Source organism: Leopardus geoffroyi, chromosome E3 (genome assembly GCF_018350155.1).
Source record: "Leopardus geoffroyi isolate Oge1 chromosome E3, O.geoffroyi_Oge1_pat1.0, whole genome shotgun sequence".
Lineage (NCBI taxonomy): Eukaryota > Metazoa > Chordata > Mammalia > Carnivora > Felidae > Leopardus > Leopardus geoffroyi.
Genome location: NC_059340.1, coordinates 9,690,420 through 9,716,067, shown reverse-complemented (window position 1 = coordinate 9,716,067; position 25,648 = coordinate 9,690,420). Strand labels below are relative to the sequence as shown.

The window sequence follows — 25,648 nt, the reverse complement described above, 5'->3', positions numbered from 1 at the left end:
TTAAAGATTATTTTGGGGATGCCTGTGAGAGTATTTCTGGATGAGATTAACATTTGAATTGGTATACTAAGTAAAGAAGATTCCCCTTCCACAGGGGAATTGGTTGGTAAGCCTCAACCAATCTGTTGAAGGCCTGAATAGAACAAAAGGCCTGGGTAAGAATTCTTTCTGCCTGGCTTTGAGCTGGAACATCTGTCTTCTCTCCTCTACTTTCAGACTTGAACTTGGAACTCACTATCAGTTCTTCTGCTTCTTAGGCCTTTGGCCTTGGACTGAAACTATGCCCTTGGCTCTCCTGGGTCCCCCCAGCTTGTTGACTATAGATCTTGGGACTTCTCAGCCAATTCCTAATAATACTGTGTGCATGTGTGTGTGCGTGTATCCATCCTATTGGCTCTGTTTCTCTGGAGAACCCTGAATAATACAGTTGGGCTGTATATGCACAGAGAGACCACCTGAGGATTACCAGAAAGCAAAGCACTAAATGGGTTAAGATTATAACAGAAATACTAGAGTTAGAGCAATCCTGGGGTAAGAGCATTGCCAGGGGAGTTCTGGCCCTACCAAAATGGAGAGATCTCATAAATGCATTTTTAACATCCTTGGCATCCAGCTGAAACAGCAGAGAGGCTACAACTTGAGGTAAGGACCACAGTCTAGAGTAAGACCTACTCTAGGTCTGCCTTAATAAATTCTAAAATCAAACCATGACAAGATCCACAAGCAATGAGTTTGGAGGTTGAGTCTCACCAAGTTAGTGGGGCCGTATCTGTAAACACAAAACAAAAAACCAAGTGTAAACAAGTATAAGGTCATTAGCCAGTAATTACACTACCTGCCAAAACAAGAATCTATATATCTCATGGAGAGATAAGAGACTCCAGAGTATTGTTGACAGCATACAATATTCAATGAAAAGCCATTGAGACACACAAAGAAACAAAACAATGAGATCCATAGTCAAGAAAGAAAAAAAGCAGCATATAGAAATGAACCCAAGATGGTCTAAATGTTAGATTTAGCCAACCAAGATCTTAAAGTAACTATTATAAATACATCCAAAGAATTAAAGGAAAGTATGGTCTTAATGAGTAAACAGATAAGGAATCTGCAGAGAAATGGAAATTATAAGGAAGAAACTAACAGAAATACTAAAACTAAGCAATAATTGAAATTTTTTTACCAGATAAGCTTAACATAAGATTGGAGACAGCAAAATGAAGTCAGTGGATTTAAAGACAGATCAGTAGAACTGATCTCATAATGAAGAGACCTTCCAGGACCTATGAAACAATATCAAATAGTCTACATATGTTGTGTAACTGGACTGTAACAAGGAAAAGTGAGACAGGGGCAGGAGGAAATATTTAAAAGATAATGTCTGAATTTCCCAAATGTGATGAAAATTGTAACATAAAGATCCATGAAGTTGAACAAACTACAAAGCAACTAAGAGAATAACACAGCTTCCCATCAGAAACAAGGTAGGCTAGAAGACGACTAAGTTTCTTTTAAATGCTAGGGGTGTATTAGGAAGGTGCTGCCTCAGTGATGGGAAATAATCAGCCTTATACTGAGTACTGCTCTGGACCTACCTTATAAATCATTAAAGCAAAACCTAAAAGGATCAAACTGTTTTCAAGGATCTTAACTGCATCCCAAAACGAAGTTTAAGAAATGTACAGGGATAAAAAAATGACCAGTACTCAACATGATAAAATTCACAGTATCTAGCATCCAAACAAAGATTATCAGGAATATAAACAAGCAGGAAAACACGACTCACCAAGAGAAGAGTCATCAATCAGAACTGACCCAGAACTGACACACATGTTAAAATTATCAGAGGACAATGAAAGTTGTTTTAACTGTATTCCATATGTTCAAAAAGATAACTACAGATATGGAAAAATATAAGAAATAATGGCCTCAAACTTCCCAGACATAATGAAAAATATACACCCACATATCTGAAGCTCAACCTCAAGTACAAGAAACAAAGAGAACTATAACAAGTCACATGGTAATGTCACATCATAACCAAATTGTTCAAAACCAGTGCCACAGGTAAGACCCTAAAGACAGCTAGAGATAGAACACACGTTACTTACAGAGGAACAAAGATAAAGATAATAACCAAATTTCTTGTTGGAAACAATGCAAGAGAGAAGATAGGAGAGTAACAACATCAAAGTGCTAAGAGAAAAAACTAAATCTAGAGTGATATATATACCTGGTGAAAATATCTTTTTTTAAAAGAGGTCTTCAGACATACAAAACTAACAGTATAATTTAGTGTCAGTGTCAAACTAACAGTGTAAGAAATGTTATAAACAGTAAAACAATATAAACAAGTGAAAACAGTATAAGAGATGTGCTTCAGGGAGAAGGAAAATAATTCCAGATGGAAACCTGGATCTACACAAAGGAATGAAGAGCACTGGAAATGGTAACTACATAGGTAGATATTTATGACTCCCCCCCCCCATTATTTAAATCTCTTTAAGACATAATTGAGTGACATAAGCAAAATGGCAGAGTAGACAGCTTCAAGCTCCCATCCTCCAACAGAAACATCAAAAGCAAACAAATGAAAACAAAACAAACAGAACACAAAACTAGCAGTAACTGTTAGAACCAACTTTATCAGCACTCTGGAAAACAATCAAAGGTTTACATCAATGAAACAAATGCTGAATCAAAAAAAACTGCAATTTTAAAGTGGTGGAAAGCTTTGTAATGTTTTTACTTGCCCTTCTCCCACCTACTCCCCATCTTGGCAGTAATCTTCAAGACAGAAACCTGCATTGCTAGTGTGGGAACCTGGTTCCTGGTTCCACAAAGCACAGCAGACCTTATTTGCAAATTACTATGTATATCTGCTCCATATGGGGGCTACCTGAGGGAATGATGCAGGAACTCATCTCTATTTTGCCAAACTTGGAACTCATTCAGGCTGGAAAAACAGCGGGCACTGCTTGAAAACATTGCAAAGGAAACAAGCAACCACAGATGCATGGGGCAAAAGGTTACAGTTGAGACACACAATGAACCACTGTTATGGACTGAATTTTGTTCCCCCCAAATTTATATGCTGTACCCCAATCCTCAATGTGACTCTATTTGGAGACAGGTTCCTTAAAGAGGTAATTAAATTTCATTGAGGTTATATGGGTGGAGCCCTAATCCAGCATGACCAGTGTCCTTATAAGAAGAGGTAGAGACCCCAGGGATGTCTGTGTACAAAGACCATGTAAGAACAGAGCCAGAAGACAGACAACTGCAACCAAGAGGATTCAGGAGAAGCCAGCCCTACCAACACATTGATCCTGGACTTTCAGCATCCAAGAACTGTGTAAAAATTAATTTCTATTGTTTAAGCCATCCAGTCTGTGGTATTTTGTTATGGCAATCCCCTAACAGACTAATACAGACTGACTAAAGTTTGGGAGGGAAATTGTGGGAGTTTCTATGGGAAATCAGGGCATTCATAATCACCCATGTATAACAGAGGATTTAGAAGGCCACATGCATGCCCAAGGCAAGATGCATGCTCAGAATGTATCTGACAAGACCGAAGTTTTCACTTTGGCCTGATCCTAGATCAGTGTAGGCCTGGACAAGTGTTGAAGAAAAGCTGTAGCATGGAGGCAATCCACAAAGACTAGAAGTGGGGTTTTTTTCCCGTCCATATTTAGCTCCTAGTATTCAAGGAAATGTCTGTCAAAACATTAGCTGGATACAAGTCAACATGACAGACTTCAGCAATCACACATGACAATGATACAGTTTGCAAAAATAGTTTGGAAAAGACACTAAATAAGAGGACTATTACAACCTTCAGTGATTTAATTTTTACAAACCCCAGCAAACAGCAAGGCAGGGGGAGATCAGATTTCCAGAGTTACTATATCATTTTATACAAATGTCCAGGTTTCGATGACAATCACAAGTCATGCAAAGGAACAGGACAGTGTGGTCCACTCAAGGTAACAAAAATAAACTGGCACAAATTGGCCCTGAGAATTTCCAGACCTTGGACTTAACAAAGACTTTAAAAGAACAGTGTTAAATCTGCTCAAGAACTACAGGAAACTATGGGCAAAGAGCTAAAGGAAATCAGGGAAATGCTGTTTAAGCAAAATGAGAATACTAATAAAGAGATAACTTACAAAACGGAACCAAAAAAATTCTGGAGCTAAAAGTACATTAACTGAAATAAAACATTCATTAGATGGTTTCAAGAGCAGATGTGAGCAGGCAGAAGAATCACTGAACTTGACTGAAATTATCCAGTTCGAGAAGCAGAAAGAAAAAAGATTGAGAAAAAAATAAACAGAGACTAAGAGACCTGTGGGACAAAAACAAGAAGACGAACACATGCATTATGGGAGTCTCAAAGAAGAGAGAGAGAAAGGCAGAAAGAATATTTGAAGAAGTAATAGTGAAAACCTTCCAAATTTGGTGAAAGATACTAGTCAGCAGATCCAAGAAGTCAACAAACTCCAAATAAAGTGAGCTCAAAAAGATGCACGCCAATATACATTATAATCAAACTGTATAAAGACAAAGAGTCTTCAAGTGGTCGTGATCTGGTTGGCAGACAAGAAAGAGGGCTTCCCCCTTCTGTGGAAAGGGGGTACCCTCCTCCACGTGATTCCTACAGCAGTTCAAGCTGCGGAGCACCAAGAGGTGGTGGCCGTGGAGGAAGCCGATCTGATAGAGGGGGAGGCAGAAGCAGGTATTAAAAGCAAACAAAACTTTGGACCAAAATCCCCGTTCAAAGAAACAAACAAAACAGTGGAACCTCTTCTGTCATAACTACCCAAGGACTACTAAAAGGAAAAATTGTGTTACCTTTTTTAAATTTCCTGTTAAGTTCCCCTTCCATAATTTTTATGTTCTTGTGAGGGAAAAAAGTAAAATCTGTGAATCTTATTTGACTTTATGACATTGCTTTCAGTAAGCAAATGTTAAATGTGTTTAAGACTTGACTTGTGGACTAGTGTTGTAATTTTCCAAGTAAAAGTGTCCCTAAAGGTCACTTCCTATATCTTGATTTTTCCCAGTAAATGAGGCAAGCAATTCTAGGACCTTCCACAAACATCTAGCCATCTAAAATGGAGAGGTGGAATTCTTCTGCCTATACAAACAAGCTAGCTATTAGAGAGTGGTCGGGATATGCTACTCTTAGGATTTCAGAGTGTCTTCAAACTGAAATCTCCATGTTCTCAGTATGTAAAACCTGAGATCAGATGCTTTTATGTAAGGAAAGTGCTATTCACCCAGTAAATCCAAAAAAGCAAATGGATAATGCTGGCCATATTTTGCCTTTCTGACATTTCCTTGGGAATCTACAAGAACCTCCCCTTTCCCCTCCCCCAATAAGACCATTTAAGTGTGTGTTAAGCAACTACAGAATACTAAGTAAAAAGTTTGGCGAAAACCAACCATGAAGCTGCGAAAAAAAAAAAAAAAAAAAAAAGACAGAGTCTTGAAAGCATCAAGACAGAAGTGACTTGTCAAGTACAAGAGATCTCAGTAAGATTACCAGCTGACTTACCACCTGAAACCAGAAGGCAGAGAGATGATACATTGAAAGATATCTGCACTCCCATGTTTACTACAGCATTATTTACAACAACCAAGATGTAGAAACAACCTAAGTGCCCATCAGTGGAAGGATGGATAAAAGAGATGTGGTATATGCATGCAATGGGATACTATTTACCATCAGAAAAGGAAATCCTGCCACTTGAGACAACATGGATGCACCCTTAGGACATTATGCTAAGTGAGATAAGTCAGAGAAAGACAAATACTATATGATATTACTTATATGTGGAATCCAAAAAATCCAAACTCCTAGAAACAGAGTAGAATGGTGATTACTAGACACTGGAGGGTGGAGGAATCAAGGAGATGTTATTTTAAGTGCACAAACTTGCAACCAAGAGAAAAATGACTTTTGGAGATCTAACACACAACACAGTGGTTACAGTTGACAATACTGTATTATAAACTTCAAAGACTAGTACTTAATTGTTCTCAACCCAAAAGTGTTAATTATGTGACATGACAGAAGTCTTAGCTAAAGCTATGGTGGTAATCTCATTGCAATATACAAATACATCAAATCAACACACTGTACACCTTAAACTTACACAGTGTTCTATGTTTACACCTCAATTTTTTTTTAAGTGGTAACAAATGCACTTGTCAACCAAGAATTTTATATCCAGGAAAAATTTCCTTCAAAAATTAAAAAGAAATTAACTTATTCATAGTTACAAAAACTGTGGAAATTTGATAACACTAAAATCCCCATTTAACAAAAAATGCTAAAGTAATAAGTCCTTTTGATGGAAATGAAAGGATATGAGTAACTTAAAGCTGTATGAAAAAACAAAGATCTCTAAATGGGCATATACAAAAACCTTATTGTATTTTGGTTTGTAGTTCCATGTTTTATTTCTTACATGAAAGACAAATGCATAAAAAGTAATTGTAAATCTGTGTTATTGGCCACACCATATATAGTGATGTAATTTGTGACAATAATGGGTGGCAGAGCTGTATAGAAGCAGAATTTTTGTGTGCTTAAGTTGTTATCAATTCAAACTAGACTGTTATACATTTAAGATGATGAATGTAATTCCATGGTGACCACAAAGAAAATATTTTTAAAATACCTGCAAAAAGAAATGAGAGGGACTCAAAGTGGTTCACTATAAAAAAAAAGTAACTAAATACAAAAGGCAGTAATGGGAAAAAATGAAGAACAAAAAAAAAGTATAACACATACAGGAAACAAATAGGAAAAAGGAAAAGAAAGCCTTCCTTATGAGTCACTGCTTTAAATATAAATAAAAAATCTCAGTCAAAAGGCAGTTTGGCAGAATGGAGAAAAAACATGATCCAACTAGGTGCTGTCTTCAAAAGACTCACATTAGATGCAAAGATACAAATAGGTTGAGAATCAAAGATTGGAAAGGAAAGATATTTCATGCTAACAGTAACCAAGAGAGACCTGGGAGTTGCAACCACACTAATACCACACAAAAAAGACTAAGAAACTATTATAAGACAAAGAGACCTTATCTACTGATAAAAGGACCAATTTTATCAAGAAGATACAACAATTATAGGGGCGCCTGGGTGGCTCAGTCGGTTGGGCGGCCGACTTTGGCTCAGGTCATGATCTCGCGGTCCGTGAGTTCGAGCCCCGCGTCGGGCTCTGTGCTGACAGCTCAGAGCCTGGAGCCTGTTTCAGATTCTGTGTCTCCCTCTCTCTGACCCTCCCCCGTTCATGCTCTGTCTCTCTCTGTCTCAAAAATAAATAAACGTTAAAAAAAAAAAAAAAAAAAAGAAGATACAACAATTATAAACATACGTGCAACAGAAACATAGTGCCCTGAATTATATGATGCAAAAAATTGAAGGAATTGAAGGAAGAAATAGACCGTTCTACAGTAACAGTCAATGTACTATTTTCAATGGATAGACTATCTACACAGAAGCTCAACAGGGAAATAGAGCACCTGAACAATACTATAAAACAACTACAGTGTACCCAACAACAGCAGAATACATATCCTTGTTAAATACACATGGAATATTTTCCAGGATATGGCATAAGTTAGACTACAAACTAAGTCTCCATAAATTTTAAAAGATTTTAATAATACAATGTATCTTCTCTGACCACAAAGGAACACAGGTAGAAATCAATAACAGAAGGAAAATTGAAAAAATGCACAAGTTGGTGGAAATTAAACTCTTAAACAATTAACACTCTTGAACAATGAGTCAAGAAATCACAAGGGAAATTTAAAAAGACAAATTCAAATGAAAAGATAATATAATTAAATCTGTGGGATGCTGTGAGGGCAGTGTTCATAAGGAAATGTATAGTTGTAAATGCCTACATTTTAAAATCAGGAAAGATTTCAAATCAATAACCTAACTTTATACTATGGGGAACTAGAAAAAAAAGCAAACTATGCGCAAAGCTATTAGAAGGAAATAATGATGATTAGAATGGAGATTAATGTACAGAATAGAAAACAACAATCAATAAAAACCAAAAAGTTGGTTCTTTGGAAATATCAACAAAATGTGCAAACCTATAGACAGGCTGACAAAAAAAGAAGACACAAATAACTAAAATCGGAAATGAAGTGGGAACACTACCAACCTTATGGAAATGAAAAAGGATTATAAGAGAATACTATGAATAACTGTACACCAACAAATGAGATAGTCTAAATGAAATGGACAAATTCCTAGTAATATGCAAATTATCTAAACTGACTAAAGATGCAGCAGAAATCTCAATAGATCTGAAATAAGTAAAAAGACTGAATCAATAATCAAAAACCTCCCAACAAATAAAGACAAGAACCAGATGGCTTCACTGGTGAATTCTACCAGATACTTAAAGAACTACCAATGGGGTGCCCAGGTGGCTCAGACGGTTAGGCGTCCTACTCTTGATTTTATCTCAGGTCATGATCTCATGGTTCATGAGCTTGAGCCCTTCATTGGGCTCCACGCTGACAGTGTGGAGACTGCTTCGGATTTTCTCTCTACCTCTCTCTGTGCCCTTCTCCTGCGTGCATTCTCTCTCTCAAAATACAATAAACTTTAAAAAAAAATTACCACCAACTATTCTCAAATTCTTCCAAAAAACAGAAGACGAGGAACACTTTGCGAGTCATTCTAGAGGGCAGATACCAAAACCAGATAAAGACATCACAGGAAAACTATAGACCAATATCTTTTCTGAAGATAGATGCTACCATATGTGTTAACTAACTAGAATTTAAATAAAAACTTGGAAAAAAAAAAAGAGATGCAAAACTCCTGAACAAAATACCAGCAAACCAAATCTGGCATATAAAAAGTATTATATATCATGACCAAGTAGGATTTATCCTAAGGATGTATGGCTGGTTCAATATGTGAAAATCAGTGTAATACACCACATTCATAGAATAAAGGAAAAACACATACTCATCTCCTTTAATGTAGAAAAGGCATTCGACAAAATCCAACATCTTGTCATGATAAAGCAGAAATAGAAAATTCTTCAAGGTGACAAAAGGTATTTATGAAAACTTTACATTTAATAGCATATTCAGTGGTGAAAGACTGAAAGCATCCATAAAATAAAGAACAAGGATGCAGCCTTTAGCCACTGCTATTCAACAATGAACTGGAAGTTCTAACCAGAGATACTAGACTAGAAAAAGAAATAAGACACCCAAATTCCAAAGGGAGAAATACACCATCTCTATTTGTAGATGACACAATCCTATACGGAAAATCCCAAAGAATTCACAAAACAGTCACTAGAGCTAATAAAATCAACAAAGTTGTAGAATATAAGATCTCACAAAAATCAATTGTGTTAAATTTTGTTTGTATACATCAGCAATAAATAATAAAAAAAAACTGGGGAAATAATTCCATTTACAGTAAAATCTAAGATACTAAAATACCTAGGAATAAATTTTACCAAAGATTTGCATACTGAAAACTAAAAAATATTGCTGAAAGAAATTAAAGAAGACCTAAACTAATAGAAAGACACCCCTATTGATTGGAACACTTATTGTTAAGATGGCAATCCTACCCAAAGCAATCTACAGATTCAATGCAATCCCTATCCGAATTTCAGTAGCTTTTTTTTTTTGCAGAAATAGAGTCAATCCTCAAATTCCTAAGGAACTGCAAGGGTTCCAAATATGCAAAACAATACTGAAAAGAAATCAATTCTAAATATGAAAGCTAAAACCATAAAATTTCTAAAAGAAAACAAAGGGGTAAATTCTTCATGACACTGGCTTTCATACCAAAAGCATTACAACAAAAGAAGAACTAAACTGGGCTTCAACAAGATAAACAAACAAACAAACAAAAAACCCTGTGCATCAAAGAGGATTATCAAGAATGTGCAAAGCCGGTCCACAGAATGGGAGAAAATATTTGCAGATCAGGTACTTGATCAGAGTTTAACATCCAGAATATACAGCAAATCTCTGCAAGTCAACAACAACAAAAGGAATAGTGCAATTAAAAAATAAGCAAAGGACTCATAAGATATTTCTCCAAAGATACACAAATGGCCAACAAGGACATGAAATCAGTACCATTAGTCATAAGGGAAATGTAAATGAAAACACAATGAGATACCATTTCACACCTACTAAGATGACTATAATAATAATAATAATAATAATAATAATAATAATAATAAAAGGAAAGTAAGTGTTGGTGAGGATATAGAGAAATTAGAACCCTCAAATACTGCTGTGGAAGACAGTTTGGCAGTTCCTCAAAAACATACAAAACAGAACTGCCATATATCCCAGTAATCTCACTTCTGGGTGTATGTCCAAAGGAAATGAAATCATGACCTTGAAAAGAGCTGTTTCTCCATGTTCATTCCCTGCAGCATTCTTTAGAATAACCAAGCCATGGAAATAACCCAAGTGTCCATCTACAGGTGACTGCATAAAGACAATGTGGTATGGACAGGGAAGGAAATATTATTCAGCCATGAAAAGAGAGAAATCCTGCTTTTAGTGACAACATAGCTAGATCTTGAGGGAATTATGCTAAGTGAAATAAGTCAGAGACAGTTATATGTGGAATCTAAAAAAATAAAACTCAGAGAGAGACACCTGGGTGGCTCAGTTGGTTGAGCGTCTGACTCTTGATTTTCAGCTCAGGTCAAGAGCTCATACTTCATGGGCTCAAGCCCCGCACTGGGCTCTGTGATGACAATACAGAGCTTGCTTGAGATTCTTTCCCTGCCTCTCCCCTGCCTGCACTCTCTCTCTCAAAATAAATAAATAAACATAGAAAAATAAATATTAAAAAATCAAACTCCCAGAGAATAGAATGGTCATTGCCAGGGCCCGGAAGGTGAGGAAAATGGGGAGATGTTGGTCAGAGCTTTCAGCCATAAGATGAACAAGTTCTGGTGATCTAGTGTATATTATGATGACTATAATTAACAATACTGTATTGTATACTTGAAATTTGTTAAGACATATTATCACCACACATACACACAAATGGTAATTATGTGAGGGAATGGAGGTATTAACTAACTTTATCGTAATCATTTTACAATATATACGTGTTTCAAATCATCAATTTGTACACCTTGAACTTTGTCAATATGTCAATGATATCTCAATAAATCTGGGAAAAACAATAACAATGTATTGAGGGGCTTGTATCATGAGTAACAGTAAAATACATAATAACAATAGCACAAGGGGCCATAAAGGTAGGGATGAAAGTATAATATTAAAAAGTTTTTGGGTGGCGCAGTCGGTTAAGCGTCCGACTTCAGCCAGGTCACGATCTCGCGGTCCGTGAGTTCGAGCCCCACGTCAGGCTCTGGGCAGATGGCTCAGAGCCTGGAGCCTGTTTCCGATTCTGTGTCTCCCTCTCTCTCTGACCCTCCCCCGTTCATGCTCTGTCTCTCTCTGTCTCAAAAATAAATAAACGTTGAAAAAAAAAAAGTTTTTAAGATGGGGAGACGGGAAAAAAGGTTTTTAAGCCATATATATGATGTGCCCACCTATTACTTGTAGGCTCTGATGAGTTAAAGATGAATACTAAAACCTTTAAAGTATCACTAAAGTAGCAAAACAAAGAATTAAGCTAACAAGTCAACAAAGGAGACAATGGAATAACAAAAAGTACTGGATAACAGCAAGAGGATAAAAGCAAACCTAAAATGTCAATAATTACATTAAAGTTAATGGTAGAAGCACTCCAATTAAAAGGCAGAGGATCCAGTCAGTAAAAAGCAATGGACAAAATTCAACACCCATTTATGATGAAGTAAAAATATTTCCCAGTGAGCTAGGGAAAAAAAGGAACTTCCTCAACCTAATAAAGGACATGTTAGAAAGCCTACAGCTAATGAGCTGTACACTTAATTAAGCCTACACTTAATGAGGAAAGACTGGGACAAGTTAAGGATGTCCACTCTCATCAGTTCTATTCAACATTACCAGGGCAATCAAGGCAAGAAAAAGAACGCAATGACATGCAAATTGGACAGGAAGAAGCAAAGGTGTTCCTTATTTGCAGAGAAAATGATTTGTGTTCAAAGAAAATCCTACCCAATCTACAAAAGAACTGCTAGAGCTAATGAGTGAACTGAGCAAAAGTACATGAAAACAGTGTCAATATATAAAAAAAATCAATTTTAGCAATAATTAAATTTTTATACTTAAAAATACAATACCAATTATAATAGCATAGAAACTTGAAAAACAGCAATAAATTTAACAAAATATGTACAAGACCTCTATACTAAAACATCACACAAATCTGCAAAGTGTTTTTGAGAGAAATTTAAGAAGATCTAAATAAATGGAGAGATATATGTTCATGTGTTAGAAGATTCAATATTGCTAAGATAGCCACTATCTTCATGTTGAACTATCGATTTGGTGTATTTATTTTTGAGAAAGCGAGAGGCAGAGTGCAAGCGGGGGAGGTTAAGAGAGAGAGGGAGACACAGAATCCAAAGCAGGCTCCAGGCTCTGAGCTGTCAGCACAGAGCCCAAGGTGGGGCTCAAACTCACGAAACATGAGATCATGACCTCAGCCAAAGACGCTTAACTGAGCCACCCAGGCGCCCCATGGACTAACTGATTTAAAATATATATGGAGGGGCCCCTTGGTGGCTTGGTCAGTTAAGCGTCCGACTTTGGCTCAGATCATGATCTCACGGTTCGTGGGTTCGGGCTCCATGTCGGGCTCTGTGCTGACAGCTCAGAGCCTGGAGCCTGCTTTGGATTCAGTGTCACCCTCTCTCTGCCCCTTCCCCTCTCACACTCTGTCTCTTTCTGTCTCTCGAAAAATGAATGAATAAAAATTAAAAAAATAAATAAAATAAAATATATATGGATATGCAAAAGAACCCAGGATAGCCAAATCAATTTTGACAAAAGAAATAACAATAACAAAGTTGGAGGACTTGCACTACCTGACTTCAAGACTATAGTAAAAGTCATAGCAATCAAGGCAGTATGTTATTGGCATAAACACAGACATATCGATTACTGGAACAGAATAGAGAATCCAGGAAAAAGACTAATATATATGTAGTCAACTGATGTTCAATATAGGCACCATTGTAATTCAAAGGGGAAGATGCTAGGACATTGGACCTATTAGTTACGTATTACTGCATAGCTTCCCACCATTTACTGGCTTAGATCAACAAACATTTCTTATCTTACAGTTTCTGTGAGTCAGGAATTTGAGAGTGGCTTAGCTAGGTGGTTCTGGCTCAGAATCTTCCAGGAGGTGGGCGTCAAGACATCAGTGAGGGCTGCAGTCATATGGAGGCTCAACTAGTGCTGTAGAATTTGCTTTCAAGACAGATCACTCACTTAGCATTTAGAGAAGGCCTCAGTTCCTTGCCAGCCATTGGCAGAAGGCCTAGTTCTTCACCATGTGGACCTCTCCATAATGACATCTGGCTTCCCACAGGGTGAATCATCAAGGAGAGAGAGCAAGGGGGGAAGCCAAAATGCCTTTTGTGCCTTAATCTTGGGTCACATAACATCATTTCTATCACATTCCACTCATTAAGATCAAGTCATTAAGTACAGTCCACACCTAAGAGAAGAGAATTGGGTTCTATCTTTTGAAGACAGGAGTATCATAGAATTTGTAAACATATTATAAAATGCCCACACAAGATACCCATATGGGAAAAATTAATCTCAACCCCTACCTCACACCATACACAAAAATTAATTGAAAATGGATCAGAGAGGGGCACTTGGATGCCTCAGTTTGTAGAGCATATGACTCTTGATCTTGGGGTCATGAGTTCGAGCCCCACATGGATGTAGAAATTAGTTGAAAATGGATCAGAAAATTTAACAAAGGGTAAAACTATAAAACTTATAGAAGGAAACATAGGAGATAGTCTTTGTGACCTTGGGAGAGGCCAAGATTTCTTAGTGTGCAAAAAGCACTTCCCATTAAAAATAATTCAGTGTTGTACACATAGTATATGGATAAGTGTCAAAAACAATGGTAAGTGGAAAAGCAAAGTGGTGTAACGATGCATGCAAAGTTAAAGGATGCTAAACAATAATATACCTAATATGAATACCTACATATATATTAAGAACGTAACTGCATGCATGGGAAGAAAACACAAAACTTCAACATTATGTTCACTTCCGGACAGGAAGAGAAAGAAGAGAATGGCATCCAGTTGGCCTACACAAAGGAATTTCGATTGTACCTATAATGTATTGTTATTTTTCAAGATTTGAAACATGGCAAAATATGAACATTTGGTACATCTGGGTGATAGATGAATGAGGTATTCATTATATTGTCCTCTGTACATTTCTGAGATTTGAAATACTTCATACTAAAAAAAAAACATTTTTAAAGGATCTAGGGGATTTGGCAATGGGAGTTACTGGTGAACCCAACTAGAAACATCCCCATTTTTATTATTTATACTATTATTTATATTGGGATTAGCAAACTATGGCCTGCAAGCAGGCCACCTGTTTCTGTAAATAAAATTTCACTAAAACAGAGACACGCTCATTAGGTTATGTATTGTCTATGGCTGCTTTCCTACCACAACAGCAAAGTTGAGTAGGACAGAGACCATATGGTCTCTACGCCCAAAATATTAACTACCTGGCCCTGATTTCTATCATCTACAGTGCTTGGTTTAATGTCTTAAACACAGGAGGCTCTTGAGAAATGTGCTGGCATTCATAAACAGTGCACGTTGTTTAGTCTGTTCAAGAAATCTTAGTGGAGCTCCTACTAAATGCCAGATAATGTCGTAGGCCCCGATTATCGTCAGCAAGACAGACTGGCCCCTATACTCTAATTTCTTTGTTCCGAGATCCAGGTTGCCTGGGAGTGGAATATAGTAGGATTTTACTACTTCCCTACTTACAGTAGGATTGTGCTACTTCCCACTAGAGGGCAGGCTGAAGCTTTTCCATAATGGCTGTTAACGCCACAGTCTATACTACCTGTGACCAGCTCTTAACGACAAAATACCACGTAACCTAAGGTTCGTATTTATTCTCTCAAGACGGTCACTGACAAAATTATGAAATGGGTCAAGTTTGTCTCTGGAACTCCTAGCCGCCTATCTCTTCACCTTTTCTCCCCTTGTCCCTGCAGTGGTGATGTGAACCTTTACAGGCACCACCTGTCAAGTAAAAAAAAAAAAAAAAACAGGTGGCAGAAACAATCAAGTATGTCTCACACCAATAGATCAGTCAGGGTGGGGAGGGAGAGGAGATGCCTGGGGAGGGAGGGACTAACACGTTAAGCACAGAACCACAGGCCAGAAGCTACGCTGGAAGCCGAAACACATGTGTGCCTGCTTGCACATACAGACACCAACGTGTCTACCCACATCAAAAGAAGAAACACATAGCTCCTATTCATGAATTCATTATTTATTGTGCACCCGCCACCTTCTTTGTGCCACACAAGATACAGCAATGACCACTACAGACACAGTACCAGCCCTCAAGGAGCATACATTAAACCAAAAGAAATGCACCAAAAGTACAGAAGTAGAAAAGAAAAGGATTGCTTCAGTTACTAATAGCGTAAGAAACCAATAGAATATGTAGTGGTTATAAAACACTCATTTTATGATCCTCAGGGATTCTGTGATTCCAGGGGACTGGCTTGTTTCTGCTCTACCATGTCTGGGAACTCAGCTAGGAAGACTCAAAGGCTAGGAGTGGCTGACGGTAGGGGGCTGGAATCATCTAGAGGTATCTCAGCTCACATACTAGAGGCTGGTGCCGGCCATCAGCTGGGACCTCTGCTGAACCGTGGGCCGTTCCAGCTACATGCTTCTTCTGCCTGTTGTCTCTCCCTATTGGTTAGTTTGAGCTCCCTCAGAGTGTGGCAGCTTGGCCGTACTCCTGGTGAGCACTCCTGGCGAGAAAGGTAGACGTGCATGGCATTTTGATGATCTAGCCTGAGAAGTACCACGGCATCACTTCTGTCCTCCTGTATTTGGTCAAGGCAATCTCAAAGATGTGCACAGGTTCTAGGGGAAGAGACGTACTGCCACCATCATGTGACGGGAGCAGCAGTAAGGTCATGTGGTAAGAAGAGCACGCGGGGTGCTGTATCTTGTGTGGCACAAAGTAATATCTGTATTCTGGGGCGGAATACAATCTGCCCCAGGCTGTCGTGACAGCATAGGATGGGCGGTGGGGGCACAACTTAGCCGAAGAGGTCAGCCAGCAAAGGCCTCAGTGAGGAAGTCTTGTCCTAGGCAGAGGGGGTCAGGGGCTAAGAGGAGCCTGGGGAAGAGTTTCAGGTGGAGGAATGTAAGAGGCTGCAGTCCAAAGAGAGGCTGTGATGAAAGCAGAGGCAGGAAAAAGTGGTGCAGAAGGAAGATACACAGGGGAGATTCCGAGGGCTCTGGGCCAGGCCCTCTGTGCTGCCCCCGATATTAGCAGCAGCCTCCAGGCAGCAGTGTCCTAGGAAAAGAGAAGCTCGAGAGGACAGCAGCAGACCGGTGACAGTGCGGGGAAAGCTGCCCGGTTTAGCTGCCATCCCACCCCAGAGGCCCCCACATGGAAGATAAAATGGAACCTGGCCAAGTTGTATCCAGACAAAGCAATGGAAATCTGGAGAAAACGGCTCTGCCTCTAACAGATGCTCGAGGCAGCTAAAAATGGAGACCGCACAGGTGTATCAGCAGCCCAGTGGCTACGGGGAGATCCAGCACGTCTACAGTAAAATCTCAAGTTGCTATCACTTAGGCATCTGCTACCCTGTACTCCTTGCCTTCATCCTCCATTCAGATCAGTGACTCAGTGGGTCTTTTTCTCACCTTCTACTTGGGACTGAATGCGTGTACGGCTGCTGGTCTTGCCTGCAGAGTCGGATCCATGAAGTTTGTCTTTCAAATGGTTACTGTGTATCACTGTGCAAGTACTAATACTTTCCATCAGGCAAAATTATAAATATCTGTATGCAAATGATAACAGATAAAACCAGAATCATAACCTCGTAAATTAGGTTAGAGTCTGTCTTGTGTGCCTCTCTAAGCGTACAATTTCAATCCACCTGAAGACATGACACAAATTATGTGGACACTAAACTACCTGCCACAATGATGTCTGCTTCTGCATGAAATGCCTTTACTCACATGGGGAAAACCTACTTATGTTCTAAGATTCAACCTGAGCATCACCACCTCTGTGAACCCTTCCTCAACCTGAAACATATGGCCACGCTTGCCCTGGGGTCCCCCTTCTATCTAGTACAGACTAATTTCATTGCATTTCTTTTTTTAACGTTTAGTTTTGAGAGACACAGAGAGACAGGGTGTGAGCAGGGGAGGGGCAGAGAGAGAGGGAGACACAGAAACTGAAGCCGGCTCCGGGCTCCGGGTCAGGCTCTGAGCTATCAGCACAGAGCCTGACACAGGGCTCAAACTCATGAACCGTGAGATCGTGACCGGAGTGCAAGTCAGATGCTTAATCAACTGAACCACCCAGGCACCCCTCACTGCATTTATTTACTTTATTGTGCACATTCACATATATACTATTTGTCCGTCTTTGGCTGCACAACATCGTGAGCGCGCAATAAATGTCTGCAGACGGTTGGAGGAGTGAAAATTTCATCTTCAAACTGAAGCTAACAAGAATCCGACTCCCCTACTTCAGTGGGAGAGCACAGACACTTTGGGTTGTCTTTTACTTGAAGCGGAGACTATGCCAAAATTGAAGGGTGTAACAGCCACCGACCACCACGTAATGACTGCTTCCCCCAGGCCAGCTGCTGTTCTAAGTGCTTGACACGACGGGGCCATGAGACGTCACCCCCACACAACATGGATAGGAATTTTCATCAACGGCAGCAAATGTATCACTGCTAAAATGAGGAGTAACACTCTAAAACTTATGAAGAAAACAATTAAAAACGCCTGATGTTGTTCCTGGCCCCACAGAAGAAGGAGTAAGGACATTCCATCACATTCCTTTTGCTAATTACAACCGAAACTCCTGTTTAAAATACATGAGGCAACTATCAAAAAACCTCTTGAAAGGTGGAAAAAAGAAGGCCAACTGGCTAGGGACTTGAGAGGAGACCCAGTGGTGAGTTCCCTGGGTGGTCTGTCTCTTTTGCCTTCTCTATATCTTGGCTCTGGTGACAGAGCAGTCTGCAACCAGAATACGCCAACAGGCCCTGGCCCCACCCCCACAACCCAAACACAAAAGTGCCAAGAAAAGCCCACTCTCTCCAGCCAAATGACCAGGAAGAGGGTAGTTCTGCAGGACGGTACCCTTTTGACTACAGCCACCCTACTCCAGGCAAACACTGGGAAAGAATCCATACCTTTCCCCTCCCATCAGGTACTGCAGAGACTGTGGGACGAAGCCCTGTAGACCAGGCCCACTTTGCACCAACAAAGCAGAGGTAGAGCCTCTCCCCTCCCCACCAGGCACTGAGGAGACTGGGGAGGAGCCCCATCATCCACTACCTGCACTAACTGAATAATACTAAAAAAGCTGGCACCCCCTCCCCTCTCAAGTAGACAGTGAGGATCTAGAAAAAGGGATTCTTTAAATATGGGTATGAAGTACTGGGCATGCCTCCCTAAGCAGCCCATGTGTGAAACCCACCAGCATCAACACAGCAAAAGCTCTGAAGCTCTGACAACTGAACTACAATGTGGAATACTCTGAGGGTTCAAACCGGCCTCTGGGTAGCACACTAGTGGGGCAGGCCAAAACAGCTCTGCACAGGTTCTGAAAAACAAAGTTACCTTCAAACCAGAGGCTACATAGAGGGACCAGAATGTGCATTTTGAATATAAACATACTGACTAACTGCTAACATAGAAGATTTACATAGGAACTAGAGCCTCAAAACAGAAGATTCAAAACGCCCAGGATAAAATACAAAATTACCTACTCCTCATACTAAGAACCAGGAAAAACAACTCAAATGAGAAAAGAAAACCAACAGATGCCAACATTAAGGTGACAAGATGTTGGATTTATTAAATAAGGATTTTAGAGCAGCTATCACAAAAATGTTCCCAGAAGTAATTATGAACACTCTTGAAAGATACCAGAAAATAGCAAGCCTCATCAAAGTAAAATATCTTAAGGCCCAAATAGAAATTTCAGAATGAAAAATTACAGTGAGTGAAAAATTCACAGGATGTGCTTAATACAAAATGAAGATTTAACAGAGGAAAGAATCAGTGAACCTGAAGACACATCAGTAGAAATGATCCAATCTGAACAACAGAGACAAAACAGAAAAAAATGAACAAGTGTCTACAGGAAAATAACAAAAGATCTTACTCATTTTACTGGAGTTCTAGAAAGAGAGGAAAGAGTGAAGGACACAAAAATACTTGAAGAGAGGCATGTGGGTGGCTCAGTTGGTTAAGCATCTGACTCTTGATTTTGGCTCAAGTCATGATATAATGGTCATGAGATCAAGCCTCTGTGCTAGGTTTAGAGCCTGCTTGGGATTCTCTCTCCCCCTCTTCCTCTGCCCCTCCTCGGCTTGTGCATGTGCATGCATGCTCTCTCACTCTCTCTCATAAATAAACAAACAAACAAACAAACAAACAAATAAAACTTGAGGGGTGTCTGGGTGGCTCGGTCAATTAAGCATCAGACTTAAGCTCAGATCATGATCTCATGGCTCATGGGTTTGAGCCCTGTGTCGGGCTCTGTGCTGATAGCTCAGAGCCTGGAGCCTGCTTCAGATTCTGTGTCTCCCTCTCTCTCTGCCCCTTCCCTGTGCACGCTCTGTTTCTCTCTCAAAAAAATAAACATTAAAAAAAGTTAAAAAAATATATGCTAACTAATTTGGATGGAAATTTAAAAAAATTAAAAGAAAAGAAAAAAAGTTAAAAAAAATACTTGAAATAATGGCTGGAAATATCCCAAATTTGGCAAAGGACGTAAACCTATCAATTCAAGAATCTGAGCAAACCGTAAAAGGATAAACCCAAATAAATCGACACCCAGACACATCATAATCAAATGTCTGAAAATTAAAGATAAAGAAAAAAACCTTGACAGGGGAAAATACTACCTACAGGGGAAGAACAATGCAAAGGAATAACAATTTCTCATCAGAAATCATGAGGAGAGAAGGAAGTGGCAAATATTTTTAAAGTGCTGAAAGAAAAGAACTGAAAAGCCATTATTCTATATCCAGTGAGAATATCTTCCAGGAACAAAGGGGAAATAAAGACATTATGAAATAAAGGAAAATGAAATGACCTGCCACCATCAGACTGGCTCCAAAACAAGTGATCAAGGAGGGTGGATGGCAAGCTCAATCAGAAGAGTGTGCAACTCTTGGGGCACCTGGGTGGCTCAGTTGGTTAAGCGACCGACTTCGGTTCAGGTCATCATCTTACAGTTTGTGAGTTCGAGCCCTGCATCGGGCTCTGTGCTGACAGCTCAGAGCCTGGAGCCTACTTCAGATTCTATGTCTCCCCCTGTCTCTACCCCTCCCTTGCTCACGCTCTGTGTCTGTCTCTCAATAATAAATAAGCGTTAAAAATAATTGTTTTTAAATAAAAAAAAGAAGAGCGTGTGACTCTTGATCCCAGGGTTGTTAGTTCGAGCCTCACGTTGGGTGTAGAGATTACTTAAAAATAAAATCTTTTTTTTTTAAAAAGTCATCGAGGGAAACTTCTTCAAATGAAAAAGAAATAACAGAAACTCGAAACATCAGACAGAAATGAAGAAAAAAGCATTTTTTGGTGTAAATATCTGGGTGAATATAATCTCTTGAATTTCTAGTTATGTTTGATGGCTGAAAGCAAAATTATAACATCATCTCATGTGGTTCTCAATGTGTGCGGAGGTAATATTTAAGACTAAAGCCTCATATAAAGGGAGGCAAAGGGACCTAAAGGTGGTAAAATTTCTACATTCCACGTGAACTGGTAAAATGACTGATACTAGTAAATTATCCTAAGTATGTATAATACAACCTCTAAAGCAACCACTAAAACCTATAAAATGAGAGCTACATTAAAAACCTCTAGACAGGGGCGCCTGGGTGGCTCAGGCGGTTAAGCGTCCGACTTAGGCTCAGGTCATGATCTCACGGTTCTTGAGTTTGGGCCCCGCATGGCACTCTGTGCTGACAGCTCAGAGCCTGGAGCCTGCTTCAGATTCTGTGTCTCCCTCTCCCTCTGCCCCTCCCCTGCTTCCTCCCTCCCTCTCTCTCAAAAATGAATAAACGTTAAAAAAAATTAAAAAAAACCTCTAGACATATTAAAATGGCATACTAAAAAAATGTTCAAATATCACACAACAGGGAAGGAAAAAGGCAAGAGAGTACAGAAAAAACCAGAGGGAACAAATAGAAAAAAGTAAAATTGCGGACTTAAATCCTAACCAATCAAAATTTATATTAAGTGTAAATTATCTAAACAGACCAATTTAACGTTTATTTATTTTTGAGACAGAGAGAGACAGAGCATGAACGGGGGAGGGGCAGAGAGAGAGGGAGACACAGAACCGGAAGCAGGCTCCAGGCTCCGAGCCATCAGCCCAGAGCCCGACGCGGGGCTCGAACTCACGGACCGCGAGATCGTGACCCGAGCCGAAGTCGGACGCCCAACCGACTGAGCCACCCAGGCGCCCCTAAACAGACCAATTTAAAACACAGACTGTCAAATTAAAAAAAACGAAACAAGGGATGCCTAGGTGTTTCAGTCAGTTAAGTGTCCCACTTCGGCTTAGGTCATGATCTTGTGCTTCATGAGTTCGAGCGTCGTGTCAGGCTCCGTGCTAATGGCTCAGAGCCTGGAGGCTGCTTCAGATCCTGTGTCTCCCTCTCTGTCTGCCCCCTCCCAGCTCACAGTCTCTCTCAAAAATAAATAAACATTAAAAAAAAAAAAACAGGGGCGCCTGGGTGGCGCAGTCGGTTAAGCGGGCGACTTCAGCCAGGTCACGATCTCGCGGTCCGTGAGTTCGAGCCCCGCGTCGGGCTCTGGGCCGATGGCTCAGAGCCTGGAGCCTGTTTCCGATTCTGTGTCTCCCTCTCTCTCTGCCCCTCCCCCGTTCATGCTCTGTCTCTCTCTGTCCCAAAAATAAATAAAAAACGTCGAAAAAAAAAATTAAAAACAAAACAAAACAAAACAAAAAACAAAAACAAAAAAACAAAAAACCAAACTACCCAGCGTGACAGCACACAAAATGGAGGAGTAGGAAGCTCTAAAGGTTGGTCCCTTCACCAAAGCAACCACTGAACTGGGAAAAATGATTAGAGTCAACTATTTTGGAATTCTGGAACATGACCAGAGACTTTTAACAACCAGAGGAGTCCTTCCAAAATGAACGGAGAGGTTGCTGATTCTTCGCAAGCGAGCAGGATGTGGAAACCAGCCAATATCCCCCCGTTCCTCAGACAGACATGCTGCAGCTGTATGGGTAGCAGCCTGCATTCCTGAAGAATCTGCTGGCCCCAGGGCAGGCTGTGGAAACCTCGTCCTCCGCGAATTTGGGGTTATACGTTTTGGACAGTCTGACAGATCCCTGACGACCAGCACAGATACTTGCTGTGCATTTGACCTTCTTGGCGGCAACGGCTTCCCCGGGGAGCATCTATCAGACCTGAAGAGACAGAATTCCCTTCCCCTGCTCCCCAACTTAGAGTCAAGCATTTAAGGAAATCTATGGCAGGTTACTTACTGACTGCAGAGAAAACGGAACAGAAACTTCAGTGATGATGCAAAAACAAAGCATACACATTTTGCAAAATTAGTTTGGAAAGGTAACACAGTCCCGGCTCTCAGCAAACAAAAATTAGCAATCCCCGATGACTAAGAAAATCACATTTTGAAAGTCACCACGTTATAACATTTGAATGTACAGTTGCCACCAAAAAAATTATAAAACACACAAAGAAACAGGAAAGTACAGACCACTCCCAGGGAAAAAAAAGAAAAAAAAAAAAAAAAGAATTTGGCTGAAACCATCCCCAAGGAAGCCCAGGCATTGCACTTACTAAACACAAACTTTAAACCAACCATCTTAAATGTGCTCAGTGAGCTCAGGAAATCACGGCCAAAGAACTAAAGGAAATCAGGAAAACAAGAGATGAACAAAAGGAGAAAATCTATGAAAAGAAAGAATTACGGAGACGAACCAGCCAGAAATTCTGGACTGAAGAGTACATTAAATGAACAGCTCACTAGAGGGGTTCAGCAGCAAATCTGAGAAGTAAAAGAAAAGATCAGCAAACTTGAAGACCGGTCCTTTGAAATTATCCGGTTTGAAGAAAATTAAATGAAGAAATGGGACAGAGCCCGAAAAGACCCGTGGGAACAGAAGGATGGGGACAGCTTTAGAGGATCCGCCACCTCACGGAATGATGGCGCTGAAGAGCTGGTCACGACTCAAATCTGACGGTTTCATGCCTTAGTGACTGCTGTGAACTGAGTCAGCCAACACACAGGAGGAGGGAGACTGGGAGACAAGCGAAAATCACGAGGCCAGATTCAGGCGGAGTCTGCGATATGGGAAAAAGGCACAAAGCTGCCCTACAAAGAGATGAAATGCAGCCCTAGAACTTACAGGAGAAGTCCTGTCTGACGACGACAGCATTTAGGAGCCATGTAAACAACCTTGGTGATCAGGGAGACGGGAGGGCTGGCCAACATCTCTCAAAAGAGGGCCAAGAACTGAATCCTGAACAGAGACGTAATGCTCAGGAGCAGAAACCAAGGAAGGGGCAGCAGGCAGAGGAGACCCAATGTCATCGAAGGAGCGGCATCATGGAACCCACGGGGGCCCAGGAATCGGCGAAAAAGGCGCAGGATCGACCGCTGGAGCGCCCGCTAAGCAGCAAACGCTGCGCACCTACTATGCGCCGAACTGCCTTTCCATTATGACGTGCCCGACACACCCAGGTGCACAGCGTCCTGCGGCCCCCACCTCGCGGGAGTCGCAAGCGCTGGTGGCCGGCCCAAAAGCGAGCCTCAAGGACGGGGACGCGCGAGGTCCCGCGGCCAGAGCGCGCGGAAGGAGCTTACCCCACGGCGCACCTCCAGGCGGTGGCCCATCCACGGCCCCGGCAAGCGGCCAGCCCAGGAGGCTGCGGCCCGGGAGGCCACGTTGTACTCCAGCCTGGGCCGTGAGGACGCGTCTCCAACCTCCGTAGCCAGCCCGCCGCCAGCAGGAGAACGCCGCGTGGTCCCGCCGTGCACCACGCGCGTCTCGCGTCACTGTGGGCGACTCCCGCGAGAGCAGGCGAGGGAGCCGGTTGCCGGGCAACCGCTCTAGGCTGCTCCCTACCCGCAGTGGGCTTCGGGAGTCTCGGGTCAGGAAGGGAAGAGCGCCTGCTGGCCGTCGTTCCCGCCTTCCGTCCTCGCCTTGTAGACTTGCGGGATCCTATTCGGTGACTCTTTCCCCAGGAAGGAGGGAATCCGCTCACGTTCAGTGACCCGCGTCCCTTAGGGTGGTGTGTGCCTCCCAGGCTGTGTGGCTCTTTGAGAACCCAAATCCTCCTGCGGCTCTGCCCTTTGCTTGTGCAGGGTTTCTCTGGGACCCCCAGGAACAGAGCACCCGCAAGTAGCTGGACATCTCCCACGGCTAGTTGTCGGGTTTTTGTTTTGTTCCCTTGTAAATTACTCAGACCTTTGTAAAGACTGCCCGGAAAATGGCACAATTACACTGAAGGCAGACCCAAAGGGCACCTTTTTTTTTTTTTTTCTTTACAATAGCTGAGGGGTATTACCCCCTCACAATCATTCTGTCTCAAGGTTTGGATGAAACTGAGTAGCTAACGGGGCGCCTGGGTGGCGCAGTCGGTTAAGCGTCCGACTTCAGCCAGGTCACGATCTCGCGGTCCGTGAGTTCGAGCCCCGCGTCGGGCTCTGGGCTGATGGCTCAGAGCCTGGACCCTGTTTCCGATTCTGTGTCTCCCTCTCTCTCTGCCCCTCCCCCGTTCATGCTCTGTCTCTCTCTGTCCCAAAAATAAATAAACGTTGAAACTGAGTAGCTAACACCTGTTCTACCAGTCTCAGCATTAAAGAAAAGCCATCTGGGGGAAGGGGAGGGGGTCAAACTCTGCAATCTCTCATTCCTCCCATAAAATGATTATGTTACCTCTCTTGCTCCTTCCTTTTAATGCATAATTCACATTTCTCCAGTTCTTCTATGAATAGACTTTTCACCCTCATGGCAGCCAGGTCTCTTTGGCTGTAACCAGCGGCCCCCTCTGGGCTTCTCTTCCTTTCCCAAATGGCTTGGATATCCTGACCCATCCAGTTCTCACCTCAGTGAGTTTTCACTCCACCCTTTTGACCAATGTCCATCCCTTGCAAAACCAGCCTGTGTCTTCTCTCCAGTCTGGCTGCAGAGATTCTAAACATTGCCGGTGGAAACCAAAGAATCATGCCATCACTCCTCTGTAGATGCATGCTTTCTTTTTTTTTTTTTAAGTTTATTTTGAGAGAGAATCTCAAGCAGGCTCTGTGCACTGTTAGCTCAGAGCCTGACGCGGGGCTCGATCTCACCAACCGTGAGATCATAACCTGAGACGAAATCAAGAGTTGGGATGTTCAACTGACTGAGCCACCCAG

The 25,648-nt window shown here is 41.2% G+C and overlaps 1 protein-coding gene across 1 annotated transcript in view; it reads right to left on the bottom strand.

Annotated features, from left to right (window-relative positions):
• The window catches only part of POM121C (POM121 transmembrane nucleoporin C), a 52,778-nt gene extending 28,964 nt beyond the window's left edge, over positions 1-23,814 (bottom strand). The window contains exons 1-2 of the mRNA XM_045461879.1: positions 23,640-23,814; positions 16,898-17,034 (exon numbers count right to left, since the gene is read on the bottom strand). The gene's annotated coding sequence lies outside the window, so the exon portion shown is untranslated. The remainder of the gene's footprint in view (positions 1-16,897; positions 17,035-23,639) is intronic.
• Positions 23,815-25,648: the final 1,834 nt, after the last annotated feature.